The sequence below is a fragment of the Bombus bifarius genome, unplaced genomic scaffold, assembly GCF_011952205.1.
Source record: "Bombus bifarius isolate JDL3187 unplaced genomic scaffold, Bbif_JDL3187 scf7180000008166, whole genome shotgun sequence".
Classification (NCBI taxonomy): Eukaryota; Metazoa; Arthropoda; class Insecta; order Hymenoptera; family Apidae; genus Bombus; species Bombus bifarius.
The window spans coordinates 2,031,269-2,051,940 of record NW_022884488.1 but is presented as its reverse complement, the minus strand read 5'-3'; the positions used below and the strand labels follow the sequence as shown (position 1 = coordinate 2,051,940).

The window sequence follows — 20,672 nt, the reverse complement described above, 5'->3', positions numbered from 1 at the left end:
AATTGTTATTAGTATTCCTAATTTCAATGACTGTATATTCTATTCACATAATTGTAATAGTATGTTTTAATTAATTAAATACTATCCGTAGTTGTTTGAAAGAAACTATATCAGGAAAGAATTATTTTGTTTCATAATGTACTAACACAATACACAAAACAAGCTGAAACGTTAATTCATTTTTATAATACAGCAAGAAATATCTAGATAGTATTTAGCAGTAGCATACTTTCTAAATGAATAAATTTTCACATTTCACGGACAAAGGTCTACGCCGATAACGTGCAATTTACATGACCGTTGCATCAAATAATCCTAACGCTCGATTCCCATTTCCGAATACACTTGTTACAACAAAACAGCCCGCCTCTTTCCCTCTAGACTCTCTCATATCAAAGATTCCAGCGAACGTATCGCACACGGCGCACCTAAACTCCGCCGTATCTGAAACTCAATATACGCGGAGAAACGACAAAAGCCTCCCTCGTCTCGATTCTCGTGATTATTGCCGGAAAATTCAGTCGACGTCCCAGCGAAAAGAGGCAGGCCATGTCACGAAAGAATACCAAGAATTTTCACCGTTGGAACTTCGGTCCACGATACAAGCGGGACAACGTTATTCTTGGCGAAACTTTCGCGTATTTGAATTTCAAACTTCTGACTCGCCATCGCACGATGAAGAGACAGCGAGAAAGAGAAAGAGAAAGAGAGGAAGATGCAGAAACGTAGAATAGTACGAAGTCAGGAGAAAAAGTTCCGGGACGAAGCTGCGTCGGATAGTTCGAATTGAAACACGGGCACGGATACACGTTGCCTGGGAATATTTTGTTGGGATTCCAGCGACTTCTGCCGAGATCCCTTTCGTCCCGAAATACCTCGCAACTTCCGCTGAAATTTGTCTCATATTTCGTTGATGTGTTTGCTACGCGGACGGAACGGTCTTATCGAAGGGAGAAGTTGCTGAAACGCGGTTTCCTTACAGTTTACTCTTCTTGTAGTTTACGTTGAGACGTTCCGTAGCAGAGAATTTATTAGATTCGTATGATATTGCTTTTGTCATTGCGCTTTTGTTCGATAGTTATTCTACTTAATTGTTTACGACTAGACAGACAGGTAGTTATTCGGCGTTAATTAACACGAGTTTTCGTTCTCTTTATTTGGTATTCTTCTCGATGTTAGAGCCACAAACCTGTGAAAATTACTAAAGTCATTTCTATCATATGGTTAGTTTTAACAATTATCATGGTTCATTCTTCCTTGCGCTTTGCCTCTTGTTTCTTCTTTACTCAAATCATTTACACTCTTTATAATTTTTCTCCGATCGACACCTTTCTAATTCGCCTGTAGAATCAGACACGCTTTTTTTTTGCCACCCTATCGAACATTTCAAAAATACCAAGTGCTATAACATGAAATATTCCCTTGATTATCTAAAAGTTCCACAGATTTATTACCTATTTTTGAAAGATGTGGATTTTTAATCTAACGAGTTGTTCGTTAAAAACGATATCAAAATCAAATATTCAGGAAAAATAAACTTCCGCATTTTTTGCTGTATACACTTCGATTAAAAAATACATGGAACATATAACACGTCGATTAATTCCTCGCAATACGTCATTCACCCCGTAACATCGATCGTAACGATACAACAGGAAGAAATAGAAGGAAGATAAATAATGTAAAACAAACCGGGAGGGATAGAGAAGATTCCAGGGGATCTGCATTCGAAAGAAGAAACAACAGAGGTTCTCTTATCGAGTTTCGAGAGTCGGGATACATCCAGAGACGGTTCTCCCTGGTCGTTCGCTGTTCGTTCGCCTCTTCACGCAAATTGCCGCGTTTCAAACGCACTACTTAATTAGGTATTTCTTTTTCCTCGCGTTTACCAGACGAAAGCTGCGAGACCCTCTCCAGCGTTGTTTCATAGCATCCCCTCTTTACGGACGAGTCCCCGCGGCCTCGTCGGTTAGATAACGATTTTACTTTTTCTATTTCGCTACAATGGAAATTTCCAAAGGAAAAGCGCTCGCCGTGCGATTGTACTCGACAATTTGTGGTTATTACGTTGCCCTCGGTGTCCAGGCGTTGGATTTTTCTTCTGGTGAACTCGACGCTAGTGTCGTTAAGCGACGACTGCTTTCGTCCAACAGTACTTAGAACTGTAATTCCTTTTTACTGTTTCTCCTCTTTTTTTCCCGCGTACAGCACTGCAGATTTCGTACTATTTAAATTTTATATACAATCACTGAGTTTTATTCAGTTTGGTTAACCTGCGAATTAATGGATAACAATCGTATTCAAGTAGTTTGGAAACTGTTATGAAACAAAGGTCTTTTTCTTTTTTTTTTAATGAAGATGTTTAATTCTTTTGTGTTAGGTGAAGATTTTCTTTTCCGTCGTTTGAATTTTATTCATGGTTAATAAAATTTCGTTCTTCGATTAATGTAAAATGATTGATAGGCAACGATTATTAATTACAATGTTATACCTCGCAGAATATTGCATTTGGAAACCTCTTTCGTGAGAGTCAAAGGGATTATAATGTTTCTATTCTGTTTCACATCGAACACCAACTATGTCGTGTTGCTCGTTACAGATAACATAATTTTAGTTAGATTTCAGTTAGAACGCCAATCTGCGTTTATGCTGTGTAAACGGCTTATTTCATTGAGAAACATAGGGATTTACGTTTGTCTGACTCTCAAATAATATTCTATTTGAAGTAGTTTACACTGTCGTGTGTATTCCTGTATATTTCGTTTAATAAGAGATATTTCCATATCATAAGTACGTAACCCTACTACTAGTGTTATGTGTTCTACTCATTTAGCGACGGAACAGCTAGATCGGAGTCTTTAGTTGAGAAACGTAGGGATGCAAGTTTGTCTGACTATGGGGCAACATTCTACTTAAGGTAGTTACACCATCGTAGCGCCCTATTCTACTTGCAACCAAAGTTATCCCTTTATATATTGTTTCTCAAGATTAAAAAATATCAATAATTATAAATTATTCGATATACAACAACGTAAAGGAGGTTGTTGTTAAATAAATTTCTCGATCAAATCCACTTACTTGCATTAAAATTTCACTCGTATGAACAAATTCAGAACTCAAACACTTTATTCTGCAAAAATATAAATATTCAATCAGAAACATTTCTACATTTCAATCGTTCAATTCCTTAAATACTCGGAACGTTAATCGAATTGGAACTTTTTACAGAGTGGATAATTCCGTTTCTTTATATCGCACATATACATTCTCTTAAGCACAAAAGAACGTCTTAACACCTGACACGGTTTCGATATTAGATTCCGCAGAGAAGAATGAGAATTCTTTTTACTCGCGAGCGCATCAAACGTCCACAGAATGGCCGTGTTCTCGCATAATAAAGCCAGTGCTGGAAACGTACCGTGACGTTCGAGAGTCTCCAGTTTCAGCGCGTTATTTGCACCCTGGAAACCGACGCAGCGCGTCGCGTTCTATCGAGTTCTCGTTTTCCATAAAATACCCGTTCCATCCCCCGCCGGTTTTCACCTGTGTTTTACTCTGCATTCTCGATCGGTCACGAAACACGACCGCCAACGATAACTCTTCGACTGGTCGATTCGTTTCTTTCGTAATTTCTAAGATGTTGTACCGAGATCCACGATATTTCAGTTTTCGATATGTTCGAAGTATCGATTGAAGGAGCCATAAATTTGAAACTTTCCCGGGTGAATTTTTCTTTCAACGATGAACACTGAAATTTAATAGATATACCTACAATACACTGAAGTTTGAAAAAATATAGGTCAGTCATAATTTTTTTAGAACGAGACACTTCATTTATAACGATAGGTCTTACATGATATGTGTTGTGATCTAGCGATGTCAAAGAAATTATAACTATCGTTCTAGTCATTTTCTTCAAATTTATCGTAAGAATTTTTTGATAGATCGAGAGATTTAAAATTTGAATCATGCAACTTGCGAAATTTCAAATATTTCAACGTAACAATTTTTACATTTCCGTCCTCTGATTCTCATTATGGTTTCCCACACTGAAAAATGTGACACTCTGTTAAATGAAATTTTTCCCTTTTCAAGTTTTATTTAAGTAATTTAACACGAGTTTTAATTAATTTGTTGCGTTCTCTGTAAACAGATATTGGCTTCGTTTAGTGGAATTCGTGTAATGTTTAACGAGGGTTTTCTTTATTTTTCAATTTCTATACCTTTTGTTTAAGTTAATGTCAATAGTACAAAATTTGATTTTAAGAGGATTTTTCTTCAAGTAGGTAGCTAAATTTGGAGGACTAGAATGTACGTTGCAACAGGTACTTCTATGAGTAAGTAAACGTTGGTGAAGTCGGTTGGTGGTTGCTGTTCCTCTTATTTATGGTACTTATTCAGCCCTATAGCCGTAGGGTCTTCCTTTCAGGATATTATCGTTGATATGTAGCATTAGGATTACTAAGGTTTCTCAGACTCCTTTCAATAAAACTTGGATAACACTTTCGAAGCATACTATTGAATTCAAAATTTCTCTCGTTCCAAAGAATTTGGACCTCAAATGATCTATAAATTCAAATTGCTCGAAACATTAAAGAAGTTACACGAAAGAGATGCAGAAAGATGTAAAAATACAAAAACTCGGCAATTCGGAAATATAAAAGAGTTAAATTTGCAGATTCCAAGACTTGAAAATGCCAAATAGAAATTGAAGATTTAAATATTCGACTGTTCAAAACTTCGAAAGATCAAAGGCTTAACATTATGAAAGTTAATTGAAAATATGAAAGATTTGTTCAAGAAGTTCAAACTTTTCGAATTTAAAAACTCATAAATTCGAAAGGTTGAAGATTTAAAGTTCAAAAAAATAAATAAATAAATAAAAGAGAGGAAACGATAAAAATAATAACCTCATTCATTCTGGATCGCTTCATTACAATTTTCAGTTATTGTTGAACGATCTATTTATACCCCGTCGCGCAACAAAAATTTCTCTCACCTATCTCACGATAACAGGCGCCGCTGCATTTTGTTTGTTCTGGACTCGTATCGCGGGAAAAAACGCGAGTGGAGTAGCATGAAACAGGGCGGAGGAGGATTTCGTGCGAGCTGCGGCGAACCAGTAGAATTTTCGTCGGGTCCGTTAAGTCTTTAAGCGGCTTACGATTTCGTTTTACGTTACGCGGATAGCGCCGGTGGAGCCAGCGGGACCGGCAACTTCCTGTTAAACGGATGCCGTGGAAATTCGAATGCTGAACGAAGAGGCTCTCCGAGAGGAAAAGTTTCAGTCAGTTTCTCGATTGTCATGTCCGTTTCAACTTGCGTTCGATCTGAAAATTCCATTGAAATTTTTTCCTTTGTCGTATAATCTATTAATACGGAGAAAAACGATACTGAAACATGAAATTATGGTATCACAGAGATAGAGTATAATATACTCATGATCATCTTTCTTCATTACAAATCATTTTCATGATTTTTAGATTCCATAAATTGACTTTGTTTAGTTTTTAGATTTTATAGTCGCCCCGATTTACGATTCATTCTAAATTCATATTTTTATTTTTTAAACGATCTTCCTTCAGTTTGATCATTATACCTGTATACTTCTACGGTGCTTCTACTGATCTGAAAATGATCAATCAAATTATTATGAGAATTATATAAGTAATTGTTTTATAGTTTCAATGTGTTGCGGATAGAATGTTTCATCGGTTAGGAAATCTATGTCTAATTTGATGATCTCGTTTGCTGTTTTTCTTTCTCTTTCTACCCTCTTAAACTTAAGAAGATAGTTTCCTGGACGACAATTTCCAGTTCGTAGTTTTGTAACTGAAACCGAAGTTCAAACAACTGAATCGTTTCGCGAAACGCTATCTCGTAGAGGTTGGCGTTTTCACCGAGCGGTTTGCCATTTTTAATAAACGAAAATTGGCGAATGCAAAAGAGGGTCGAACGATTGTATCGATCAGTGGCATAGGTGAAAAGGGGCGCTGAATCCCTGGCCGCCGCGTCGTCGTGCAACCGAAACCGATTTGAAATTTAAATTTTGTCCGGCCATGGCGTCGCATTTAATAGAGCAACAGTCGGCCGCTAATACACGCGTATCGGCCGTCGTATATTAATTAGAATAATAATTCCAGACCTGTCGCGTTTAATGGAATGCGCCACAGAATTAATTATGTCCGACACGGATCGAGCACCTTTCGCGATTTCGAACGAAACGACGTGAAAATCATGAGACAGGAACGGGAAAAATGAGAAATTTCATTTTTCAGGCTTTCGTTACCTGCATTCTTTTATATATTATAATATTATCTTTTATATATTATAATATATATCATAATATTACTGAATTGGTAGATTATAGACTTCTCTTTTTTTAATGATTTTAAAGTTTCACTAGTACAGTTCTATTAATTTAAAATATTACGTCTCTTTGAATTTTCCGATTTCGTGGTAGATTTCGAAAATGTGATAAGAAATTCGATAATCTTCATGAAAGAATCTCATATTCATAAAGAAGTTTACTAAAAATTTGTGTATTCTTAAGGAATTTATTACACACTGAAACTACGAATGTCTATTTAGTGAAATCCATGTTAATTGTTATAAATATTTCTTCAAATTATATTTCAAGCTGACATTTTCAAATTTTTCGCTTCTATAAATTTTCTTCGAAAAGTGCGATAAAAATTTGCAAAAAAACCTTACACCGTAGAATTTTATCATTTGCTAAAAAAAATTCTATATTCTTAAAGAACCTACTGCATATCATTTTTGCAGCGATATTTGAAAAACTTATCTTTCGATTCGAGTCCTTCAAATCTGTATAAATTCTATCAGCGAATTTAAAGAAATGAACGTATCTCCAGGAACGTTTTCATTCTTTTTTCAGCGTGGGTGTAGCAGATCAGAGGTCAACCTGGAGGTCAGGCCTGAATGATCAAACAACTCTAACGTGAGTGCCCTGCAATCTCATATTTCTTCTATAATAACATTTATTTCGTAAAACATACATAACTATCAATTATCGAAATATTCGTTGCTACAACTGAAAATCGGATCGTATTTCTCCATTTGATGATCAACGGCTATCAACCCGGGATAAGCGAGTTGTAAACTGCGGGTTCGATTTTGAAATTCCTTTCGTAACTAAATCATCGGCAACAAATATATTTAATGGGTTGCCTAAAATTAGTCGCCTGTTTAATGTTAATTCGTTAGCGATCCTGGTACAACGTTCGTGGCGTGGCTGGATGCTTTTAAGTTATTACCAAACGGTGATTTATCAATTAAATGTTCATAGTATTAAACCGTCGTTGATTTTACCGATTGAACGTCGCGTCATGTTAGTATATTCTGTATTTTAACGTTAATTGTGTAATTAAGTAATCACACTGGTGCGCAGAAAAAATTATTTCGTTATCTGATAAAATAATATAGTACGTAGGAGAGAGATTATTTTCGTACTTGGTAGTGTTTATTTTATTTATATTCTATTTATTTAGTTACTTTATTACGATGCATTTCAACGTTAATCGTTTAACAAAATTAATAATAAACGATATTTTTCGTATTTTAAAATTATAGTCGATCTTCGCGTTTAGGATTTATTTTGTTAAAAAAGCAGCTCAGATCTTTTATAATTTATTTTTTAATAGCCGTTGCATTCGAGTTTACATTAAATCTCACGGGAAATGGCTGCGTGTTTAACGTTGAAACGCAGGAAGAACTGCAGTAGTAGAAGACCGCAATGGTCAGACACGGCGCAGCAGTTCCGTCGTTGACTACTTGCACCGTTGCATGTTCTACATGAGGCATGATTATTCATTTGCTTTTGTAATAACGAAGAATTAGTAGTATTTTAACAACGCTTCAAACATAACGACTACGGGAAAGCTTGTATAAATTATAAGCAACTTAAGTGAAACTTGTTACTCGTTGTACATGTGTCCGAAAAACATTTTCTCTAATTATTCGAATACGAACTCAAATCTACGTTCGAACATACGACTCTTAAAATTCAAATTTCAATTTACATTCAAATTTATATATTCACGAATACAGATTTAAATTCAAACTTGCAAATTCTGATATTTCCAGACTCCCTGCTGAAATTACAAAACTTTCATTCAATCGTATGTATCTCTTTTATTTTTGATCATATGCTGTCAAAGAATTCGATGAAATTTTTGCTTTCCTGAAAGAAATTTGTTTATAAAGTCGAAGTTTCATAGAATTATAATATCTACGTAATTGATCTATCGTACTATAATTTTGTCTACATACGTTACATGCACATTGGCATTGCCCTTACCACGTTTATTGCTTCAGCATCATATCTAAAGCAGAAAATTAAAATTATTAATCCATTCACTTCGAGTTCGATGTCCATCATCTACCGTGTTATGTATTAGCAAATACCTTTTAAACGTAAATTTTTGCGTACGTATTCGATGCGAATTATAAAATATTTTATCACAGTTTCGTGCTTTTTTACTCGCGTCGCTTACATTCGAATCAATACGTTAAACGACCCGAAAGTATCAATTTTTGGATTCATATCGTACATATTGAACGCGTTAAAAGGAAGCCAGTAACTTTGCCATATCTCGAAGCTTGTCTCATACTAAGCAACAAAACTATTGAAAACTCGGTTCCTCCGGAAACTACAATATCCTTCGTGCAATATTCTTTGGATACCAGCGATATTTCTGAAAATATTCACTCGTCACGCTATCTATCAGCCCGCGTTATAATTATCGAAGCGAAGAATATTCGTTGATACGAGTTGACCGGCTGGCATTATTAATTCGTCAAACAATTGTCGCGTTGTTAGAGTAAAGGGAGCAAACAAATATCGACAGGTAAATCAAACAGATTTTATGGGAAACGGGGTCTAATAACAAGCCACACGTTGAAACTTCGTTATCGAAAACACACGTATCGCTCTGTCATTGACCGGATACCGTTAAAATCGATCACGATACCACGCCCTTTCGATAACGAAGCGAATGCCGTTCACGATCCTCGTTCGCGATTCTCGTTCACGAGCCTGTGCACGGAGAGACTCGCGACAGAGTAGTGACACGACAGTTTCTGCTGCCTTCGTGCTCGACCTAGCGTGTATTTGCCCACTGGACATCCATACAACCAGATACACAAGGCCCTTTCACGTCGTTCTATATACGTACACGCACTACTATACGGAACACACGCGTGCAAATGGGTTACGTGTACACTGACCTCGTGCAGAACTGTTACCAACGGACGAAATAATTGACCCTTATGGTAGAGAGTAGGTGAGGCTATCGGGAAATTAATTCTACATCGTTAGAAGAGATCGTGTGTCCATATATATTTTTAGAACGTTAGGCAGGAGGAAAGGTTGACAGGATCGAGGAAATTCGAAGGGCGGAAGAAGTTGGAGGGGGAATGAAAAAGGCACAACGTTGATGTATTAGGAAAGTATTGTTGGCAGGTAAATTCGTAGATAGTGGCAATGGTGGTGATAATGGTGGAAATGTGTTGCTAGTGGTACTGTAATTATTATTTCGGTGTATGCAACATGTGCACATACATATTGTATCGTGCGTGTTTGCAAATTTAAGATACTCAGGTATATCGTGTACAACTTCTTCATTTTCAGGTAGTCGCTTCGTAGTATCTTTAGGAAATCGGGTGAGAATAAGGAAAAGGGTTGGAAGGGTTGAGGTAATTGTATATGTACAGGAAGTTGTGACGAAAGTGAAGGAAACACTACGTTAATGAACTGGGGAACTATTACTAGTTAATTATTAGTACGATAGTAGTAGAGGATAATTATTCAGCTGCGAAAGTTATACTGTGTACGTACGTACTATGTGTATCGGGTATGACTGAAAAGTACCATGTACAGTTATTTTATTTCTACGAAAGTTCTAATGAGGAAATCTTTAGGAAATTGAGTATGAACAAGGAGCGACGGTTGAAAGGAGGAAAATGCACACGAGGAAGAAACAGAGGGGGATGAGAAGAGTGTTGCGTCATTGAATTAGGAAGCTATTATTAGTAGATAAATGTATGTAAATAGAATACCTTGTTACTTCTGTAAACATTCTCAGATTCGAGTAATACCATCACGACAGCCGTGTCTCGTCGTAATTAAATTTAGAATTTCCTCATACGATACACATAATATATCCATAAAAAGTTTCTACGAATGCTCGAATATTTTCACGAGCCATTACGTATGCATAGGATAAGATAAACAACGATTAAAAAGATTTCTCAGCTGTAACTAACAATCCCCGTACGCCACAGAGTCGTAAACGTTCTACGAAACGAGGGAATATTAATTTTCGTTGAACAGTGGAATTTTTGTGCGGAAATTCGACCGACAGGTTGTATCACCGGGTCACACGGGACCGATAACGAGGTACAACCTGTCTTCTCCCTTCCTCTCTCACGTGACCAACAGGACGAGGTCGAAAGGCCGGTTAAAGGGCAACGAGACAGAGGTCGAGCTCGCTCGTCATTGTTAGGGTAAGCTTTGATCTACGCGAGCCATCCAGCTGCGGCTACGCGTATCTCCGTACGCGTAATTAGCGGCAAAACGACCGCCTCGCGATCGCACGGAGAAAAATTTACCGCGTGAATTAGATCCCTTTGACGCGATGCAGAAATTGCGGTTCACGCTGTTACATATCACTGCAACAGAAATTGCAGAGCCATGACAATATCCTTTACGTAACACAAAATTAATTTTTAGTTTTTTTATCGCCAGATTGATAGTACCCTCGGTACGGATTTCGAATTCGATTTATAGGTTCAGGGATATTTCGTTAAATAAATTTATAAATTCAATGAAATTATTCCTTTAGGATATGTTGGAGTTGGTAGGATTGTTAGATTTAAGATTATAAAGATGGAATATTTCTTGTGTGGATCGAGTTTGATGATTTTAATAGATCGATAGGTGGACTGAATTGACTGTGGAAGATTAGTTCGATGAATGTTAAAATGAACGAATGCGTTGAATTATGTATGAGATATGAAAATTGGAAAACTGGATTTGAAATAATATAACAGAAAGGAAAGGTTATCTTGGTAGAAGCTAATAAGTAAATTTCTATCTTGATTAGATACTTTGTAGTTACATTTGGATTAAATTGCACGAATTATTTGCCTGAGTTCCAAAGTTTACCAATATAATCGCGACAGTAACGAGGTAACGACATTATAGTGGCAATGAAATTTCAAAATCTTATATTTTGTATAACGCACACGATGTGATAAAAGTACATCGAATCAGAAAGTACAAAACTCTATAGGATAAGTGTTCAAATATTTTCGCGAATCAGTGTAGATGTATAAAGAAACTAAAAATTAAGGTAAAAAAGAAGAAAGATCAAAGGTATAATCTTCTCCCGATGAGACAGGCTGTCTGAGACATAGTACAACGTATCAGTTATCAAGAGAAATAGTTTTCTTGTTGAATGCAGATAATGAAACCAGAAACTGAGTAACAAAGTATGATCACAATTAGAATCTTTTCAGCGACAAACGTTTTCAAACATAATGAAACGTCTCAATTACCAAGAAAAATAGTTTTCTATCTGGATTCTCAAACAAACCACAAATTAAATGATAAAGAATGGCCAAAACTATAAATTTCCCCAGCGAGACAAACGTTCTCAAACATAATGAAACGTCTCAATTACCAAGAAGAATAATTTTCTATCTAGATTCTTAAACAAACCACAAATTCCATAATAAGGAATGAGCAAAGCTATAAATTTCCCCAGCGAGACAAACGTTCTCAAACATAGTGAAACGTCTCAATTACCAAGAAGAATAATTTTCTATCTAGATTCTTAAACAAACCACAAATTCCATAATAAGGAATGAGCAAAGCTATAAATTTCCCCAGCGAGACAAACGTTCTCAAACATAGTGAAACGTCTCAATTACCAAGAAGAATAATTTTCTATCTAGATTCTTAAACAAACCACAAATTCCATAATAAGGAATGAGCAAAGCTATAAATTTCCCCAGCGAGACAAACGTTCTCAAACATAGTGAAACGTCTCAATTACCAAGAAGAATAATTTTCTATCTAGATTCTTAAACAAACCACAAATTCCATAATAAGGAATGAGCAAAGCTATAAATTTCCCCAGCGAGACAAACGTTCTCAAACATAATGAAACGTCTCAATTACCAAGAAAAATAGTTTTCTATCTGGATTCTTAAACAAACCACAAATTAAATGATAAAGAATGGCCAAAACTATAAATTTCCCCAGCGAGACAAACGTTCTCAAACATAGTGAAACGTCTCAATTACCAAGAAAAATAGTTTCCTATTCGACGAAAGGAGAACCATCCCTTTCGTTTCGCTCGACTCGTTGCAAACGAATCGGTGGCGATTGGTTTTTCAGCGCGCCGCGACGCGCTGATTCGAGGACAGCTCCTCGAATTAGTCCGCTCGCGGCTTCCATCTGTCCCTTCATAGGCGCGGATCGATCGCGCCGGAAAGCCGGCGGCGCTTTTGTCTCGGCCTGAAAGGCCCTTTCATCAGGGCAAATACCTCTCCACGCTCGTCCTGCGCCTGATTCCATGGCAAACAGCCACCGTCGCGTCTATCGAACGGTTCCGCCGTTGGATCCACGTCGATCCTCAATTCCACGTTTCCGCGTTCCCTCTTCGTTTTACCAGAGGAAGTTTATCCGTTTCTAGCGATTTCTTTCGGCCGGTTGATCGCTGTTCCTTGGCTCGTTTCACGATCTACCGACGATCGCGTGTGATTTGTGTAATGGCTTCGGTTCGTTGATGAGTTTGGAGCTGCATGGTTGCTGGTCATTTAGCTTCGTCAAGGTGCGGGTTTTAAAGGTGTTGTTAAAGGTAGAATTTATAATATACGCGGATGAAAATGGTATTTTTTTTTTATTTTTAAAACTATCTTGGTTTAATATTTTTACGGCAGAATATATTTCGCTAAGAGAAATTAGAGATCGTGTAGCTTAGAACCTTTAAGTATTCATATTTCTTGTAGGAGGATGTTGAAACCGAGTATGTTACTTAAGAAATATACTTGATTTCTGGCGTGAATTTTTTGTTACAGGTAGTTTAGAGTTTGAATTTATTAGAATTTCGAGACATTCGTCTTTTTCGTAGGAAAAGCTTATTATTTTGTTGAATCGAAGACGTTACTTCGTTAAAGAATACGCGTTCCAGGATACGCTGAATTGATTTACATATCGAATAATAAAAAATGTAAATTGTTGTATAAGGTCGTTGCAAATAAAATTAAGATGATATTATTACAGTACAATAATGTAAAAAGAAAAATTCGCATGAGTTTTTAGTAATAGGCAATCTGGATTAGTACAGAAATAATATACGATGTATCAGGCTTAAGGTCGTTTATCTTCGAAGATGCTATTGGGCTAGTGTTTGATGTATCAACATAGGTTAATATAGTACATACGATATACCTCTATGGACTGCTTCTGCCAGACTATAGTCCACTAAGGTCAAAGGCGAAGATAATTTTGAACGAGAACAGAGTGTTTATTTCTGACGACGAAGAGACGTTACTTAGTCAGTTATTCAATAAATCACATCAAACTTATCTTCAATTTTTCCAGATTAAGTTAGAATTAATTCAAAATTATTTCTATACCCAGGCAAGGCCGCATATTTTGGTTTTTGTTCCCGAAATAAACTTACAAAATATTTTAATCTCCTTTTCTAAATTATATTAAATTTCACTTAAAAACGCTGAACCTTTGTTTTCATCGAACGATCAATCTCTCCCAGCATATCTCCTCTTTATATTTAGTTGTATGTCGATATATCAAGCCATATTTTAGCCATTGCTTAATACATTTAATTCTCGTCTACAATTTTATTCGAAGGACTACCTATCTCGAAACTCGTTCTCAAAAATGTCCTTTCTCAAAGATAAAAGGAAATCAAGGTGTCGACTTGTAAATTAAAAATTTTACTTCTCTACGTGACAGAAGATCGAGTCTCCAAACTTGGAGATAACACGAAAATATTATAAATTATCAAAGGACTTGCGCAGCACGTTCCACGCGTTCGTTTCAAGGATTCGAGTGCTTCCTTTCTTAGTTAACCGTTTCTGAACTTCTTGCCGTCGAAATTCTACATTCTTCTGTCGTGCACCGTATCTCACGAGAGATTTCAGATTTATCCCAGGGTCCCGTCGTATAATACGTAGAATTATTGTCCACCGGCTGAAGGATTTACATAAAAATGCCTTTTGTGTCGGACCTCGTTCGTGGTAATCCCCGATACGATAGCGCACCCTTGTATTATCATTTTAAAAACATTCCTGAAACTTCACTCGCGCCCTTTTTCCACCTTTCCTTTTTTCCCCTCTGTTCTCCCTTCCTCGATATTTTACGAGAGAAAGTTCACAAGCTCGGGTATTCTTTGATCTTCGATCGATTAATTAATAGAAAAAAATCATGGAAATTCATGAGTAATTCGAAAATATCAACTAGAAGGACGAAAATTAGAAAATCAATGAATTTAGGAAATTAAAATTAGAAGATTCACAATTACCTGTTAAACGTTATTATTTTTCATGTTGAATACTTCAAACCCTTATGACTTCATTCTAAATGACTGTATTTTAAATTGTGATTTTGTAGAAGCACTGCCTGTAATTGCAGTTAATTTTTATGGATAATGAAAATTACTTTAGCGATTAAGTTTATATCATATTCGTGAATGAAATTGGAATTTGGAATTTTCTTGTTTTTTGGAATTTGGAATTTTTCAGTCAGAATACGTTCAATTGATTTACATATCGAATAGTAAAAAAATGTCTACGTTTTAAATTGTTGTACAAAGAAATTGTTGTGAAAAGAAAAATTCGCCTGCATCTTATCCGACGATATCCTTTACGAGTTAGTAATAATTCCTTTTCAATCCTCCCTGATAAGAACGGCGAGGATCGAAGAAATAGTTGCATCCTGTTTTAATATATTATTCATGATATTTCATAATCGTTATACTGATGTAAAACATATTGGCAGTTCATATCACATCGATGCAACGAACTTCTATGCAAATAGAAAGTAACATTTCCATATTATATCACTGGTAGAAGCTGATTTAAATTGGACGAGGAACGATATCTTGATCGGCGTATAACAAAGAAGGTTCTCGTAAATAAATTCACAATTAATGTTTTCTCTTCCATTCATATATTCAACTTTAATCCACCGACTGAAATTTTAATCTTTCATCTCGTTACAATGTTTCCCTATTCCATCCTGTATTCCTCGAAGCACACAGTAACGGAAACGACATAAACGACAGAATAGTAACCATAATAAATAGCGTAATAAATACAGCAGTTTCTCGGTTCAGAAAAGTCCTGTAATCTTTTCATGACGGATTACATGTAAAACTAGTTTCGAACTTGCTGCTTCCATTAATTATGTTTAAAGTTATGCAAAAGATAAAGTAAAGGAAAATTTTCCTTCTACTTTTGTATTCTGCTACTTTTATATCTTAGATCTTAACAATGAAATATATATATATACACACACGTTTTATTAACAGGTTATATTGGACATATGTATTTATTCTTCGAGTCATTTTTCATAACGATCTGGACTGTAGCAGATGATATATGAGATTCATTAATGGCAGAAGGATATACAATGAATCTTACACGGTATTTCAAAATTTATCATTCAGACACGTAACAAAGACGCAAGAGTAATAACTATAAAAGCTATATATTTCTATTTATTTCATTTGAGAAATATCGTTTCAGCAGAATCTATAACTGTAGAATGGAGAAAGTACAATGTAGAATATCATCTCTCTCATTCGGTAATCTTGTCCTTCTTATCGTTTAATCCAGGAATATCATTTCCAGAGAATCTATAAATTTTTTTTTTTTATTTGGAAGACTTTTTACAATCAATTCTCATTGAGAATTATAAGTAAATTAATCTATAAATGTAACATCGAAAAATCAAAATAAAGAAATAATAACGCGAAATTATTCATTACACATTGTTGCAAATCGCTCACGTAGGGAGGCTATAGATACGAAGTGAGCGATAATCAAACCGGCGTTTGCTCTTATTTCATCATCTCACGTAAGAAACAGAGTATCGGTTGAAAAGAACGTTGCCACGGGCGTTTGGAAAGAAGTTCATTCTCGTAGGAAGAAAGAGAAACGCGACGTACAGAACGCCCCTTGGCTCAGCTTTGCTAAGAGAATACGCTCTGATGCGGAGCATCTTTCCTATCCTGGCTTTCTTTGACATGTAAATGCCGCGACATCCCATAACTGCTGAAATATCGTCCAAAGGGAAAGTAGCGAAGGAATCCATCAAATTTTTCCAACGCACATTTCCGCTAGAACACTCGCATCTTTGTATTCCGCTCGAGTTCGCTATATTTCCTTCTTATTTCTTCCTTCTTCCCTTCTCATTCTTTAAAAGAGAAATCCCAACAACGTCGAAACAGCCCTCGTACGCCGTGTCACGAGCTCCACATAATTTATAATCATTTCGTTCTCCTTACTTATTCAGAAGGTCCACGTGGACAGAAGGTTGCTGGGAAATCTTTTCCATCTTACTCGTGGGTGGCCAGTTAAATTTCTTCGCGTAGGAGAAATATTTCTTAAACAGACGCACCAAATATTCCATCAACGCCCTTTAGACTCAGTGGGTTGTTCTATCGTTGGTCACCGGAAGTGGAATCTTCGTTATGCGAAAGAAGATGGTTCTTCGATGAGCATCGTTTGTATGCTACCGTTTGTAATTGTTCGATCGACATTACCAGTTGATGGACGGTTTTCGAATAATTCGAATTTGAGGTACATGCAGTTTTTGACGAACAACACGATAGAAAGCGTGGCGCATTGTTTGTAATTAATTGGACGACGTTCTTGGATAATTTGAATTTAAGACACGTACGAGTTTTAATCGATGATAGAATCGGAGGTGTTCACTGTTCATTATTCAAAGCGTCAGTTGTTCGAACGACGTTAATCGTCGATGGATGGATCCTCCCAGTACTTAGAGAGATGTACTCTTCATCTTCTTGTTTCACGGGAATTCTGAATACTTTAAAGATCTTTTTGTAACTTTGGAAACATGTATTCGTTTTTTATCGAATATAACGTTGTCGCATTGCCTCTTTTTCTTTACGTAGATAATTTCTTATTTTCGTCGAACAACGTCAGTTCAGTAATATCCACGTGAATTCTACCAATTGTCGGATATGCAAGGTGGATTAAAAATTCTAAATGAAAAATTTGAAAATGTTTCTCCAATGAAACGAATCGGAAATTTTGCAATCCTATCGCCAGTTTCCTGCAATTACGTATCCTAATGCAACTTTTAGACTTAGTTGGGAATTTCTCGCGACGCTCTCCATTCCCTTGGTGCACGGGGCGTATAGAATACTTGAAACATGTTTAGGATATTCTTCGGTTCGACCGCGACGAAACTTCGTTTCCAACTTTCTCCGCTGGGAAGCAACTACGAATTTTTCTCGCCATTTCTTTCATCATCGTCGTATTTTGTGCTTCTCTTTTCCTCTTTTTACGGTGCACCGGGACGCGAATGGTGTCGAGGGCGCAAGAATCGCCGACGCGTTGTGATCGAGGGCGCACGTGCGTGAGGGTGCTTTTATGAAAAGGGAGAGTGATGTGAATTTACGGCTCGATTCGAGGAGCCCACTTTAAACGCTGAACTATACCCGCGCTTCCATTTGATCGATCCTCTTTCGATTACTTACAAAAATGTATTTTTTATTTCTCTTTCTTTACGAGACAGATGGAACATTCCGAGCACTTTAAGAATTCTCTCATATATTCCTTTTGCGTCGAATATAACGTTTCGTACTCTTTTTTTTGCGTTGAACGGGCAATAGTATTGTTGTGTCATTGCATTGATTTTGCTATTGCGTTGAACACGGCGTTATTATTGAACGCTGTAATACACCTGCGTTTCTCTTCGATTGGTTCTCCTTTCACAGCTCACAGAAATGTACTTTTTACTTTCTTTTCTCACGAGAGAAATTCTGAATACTTTAAGAATCTTTTTATAGCTTTCGAGAGATGTATTCTTCTTACATCGAACGTAATGTCGCTCCGGCGCCCTTTTTTTTACCTTCAATGTACAATGGTATTTGTCGCGTCATTGCGTCGTTGCATCGAGCATAGCGTTATTGCTACGAATACAGCGTCATCGCGTTGTTGCGTTAACACGTTGACTGCAACGGTGGCTATTTTTTCTTTTTTAGAATTTTTTTAGAATGATTAAAATAAGGTAAGTTTTATGCAATAACACAATATCAACGATGCGAATGATGTAAATAATATCGTGAGAGAAAATTGCTATAACGTAGATACGTTTCGATCTATTTCGATTCTCAGGGCAACGTATGTACAAGTCTTATGTATATGAAAATCAAAGTGTTAACTATGATGTCGTTGCATCGAGTATAACATCATTACATCAATTATAGTATCATCGTGTATAATTTTTGTTCGTCATCTACCATTCTTCGGCTTTTTCCCCACTTTTACACAATGAATTTTACAAATCTCTATTCTTTTCACGTACGGTGAGTACAAAAAATATTTGTTCACAACTTTATCTTCTAATAAAGCGTTGTTTTATTGAATTCTACGCTTCGTTTCCATATTATACCGAATTTCTTTAATCACACTGGCGATCAGGAAAGCGCTGCAAAACGATACGAAACTTATTATAGTTGGAGCTAATTAACTAGCGTACGTACACCAGTGCAAACGTAATAAGAAATGCAGCGGCTGGCAAGCAAGTTCTGTAGCCACTGTCGTAAACAATCGTCGATCACACGAATTTGCAGGACGGAGAGACAATCAATGTTCTCAATCAACAGACTACGACGTACGACCTGATGCGTTTCCAGGTCACCTTTAGAGTGGCGAGCTGTTTTTAATCGCGCGTACCCGTGTAATTTGCATTGTCGAGCAATTTGCACGATAATTAAGTGAAATCTGCACGACTGTAACGGCGTGACACGGTTCGGACCAGAAGACAATGGACGTCGCTCTCGTTTACAGAAAGCACCAAAGTACGGCCACGTTTCAAGCAAACTACCTTTCTACTGCTTTTTCGACACAGTTTCTTGAAAGTGGCCTCCGTTACCTTTCCAGCGGCTATTTATGTTTCAGGTGTCTTTTCTTTTTGTTCTACCGGACTCTTTGTACGAAGCTTCTGCGCGTCGATGTTAATTATTTTTTATGGTTCTCGTTGTTGTTGTCGCTTTTTAGTTAGCGCGGGGTCGCGAGGTGTCTTGGACAGGATTGGAAAAAAGATAAAGTTTTGATTAGAATGCGTGATACTTTCTGTTTGAGGATGTTGAGGAACGATGGAGGGTGAAATCGGTGTTTCTGTTTGTGAAATAATTATTGTTTCTTCGTAGAAGCGATCATTATATTTTAATGGTAGAACGAAGAGACTTAGTTTTGAGAGAAGACGCTAATTAATTTTCTGAGATTTATTTTTAAGAGCAACAATAATCGCTTGGCGTTTATCTTTAACAGAGAAGAATATTTCATTTCGATTTGTTTATTTCTTAAAATAACAGGTACAGCTCAATGATAGGATAAAAAGTCTTGCACTTTTAACGAAACAAGCTAGGTAATTTTAAGTCATTGATTCTTAAGAATAACAGTCAGGAATTAATGTTATGATAGTGTAAAGAAATTTCTATATATAATGGGACAAAATAATTGGGTTAAGATTCATCAATTTTTAAGGATAATATTTGCAATGTAAGATATTAGGATAAAGAAACTTCTTTTGTAATTCCAGGCTTTTAAACGTATCGTTTTAAGAGAAATTTTAGCAGCGTTTCAAGATACCTCGTGTTTTAATTACTTCAGAATGTGTTTCAGAATTTTATCTTAAACTCAGCAATTCTCTTAAACTTTTCCTTTCTCAGAAACTCTTAAATATACATATTAATTATTTAATAAATTAAAATAAAACCAGCAATTACCTATTATATATAATCATCATTGTCATTATTACGTGGTATAATAATTTCAGAGCAGGGAAGTAGGAGATAAAAAATCTCGTTGCTCTTGCGAAACTTGAATTTTCATGCTGCCACGCGGCAAGATTGTTTCGTCCACGTAATTAAGTTGGCGAAAAACAAACCCGTTGGGCGAGTCGTCAGGGGGTTGTAATTGTGTAAAAAGCCGCGGCGCAGGTTCCTCGGGGTAACAAACCGGCGCGCTTTATTTCGATCCACCGTCAAAATCCTGAAATTTTAACTTGCCATTTCCTAGGATACTCGCACTTACAACACATACAACGTCTCTGTTGGATTCCAAAAAATTCCACCTTTGAATTTTCAATTGCATCTGTCCATACCCGTAAGATTATCTTCACCTGTAATTAAGTACAAAACTATTGAGATATATATAATTTTGTGTACTAGACTAGATTAGTGACACACGTATGTGAGTATGAGCGCATGGAAGTATGTGTGTGCACAGCGTCTCGAAAAACAGATGAACGTAACTGTTCCGTTGGCAGTGTGGTATGGAAGATGCTGAGACGCGTGTAAATGTAATCGACGAAGATCTTGCAAATCGTTTATTAAATAAATCTAAAACTATTTTAATAT

The 20,672-nt window shown here is 36.4% G+C and overlaps 1 protein-coding gene across 5 annotated transcripts in view; it reads left to right on the top strand.

The window, feature by feature from the left end:
* Positions 1-20,672, top strand: part of LOC117209166 (Down syndrome cell adhesion molecule-like protein Dscam2) — a 315,452-nt gene that overhangs the window by 81,760 nt on the left and 213,020 nt on the right. For all 5 annotated transcript variants that reach the window (XM_033450859.1, XM_033450857.1, XM_033450855.1 and 2 more), the window contains exon 2: positions 6,899-6,961. The gene's annotated coding sequence lies outside the window, so the exon portion shown is untranslated. The remainder of the gene's footprint in view (positions 1-6,898; positions 6,962-20,672) is intronic.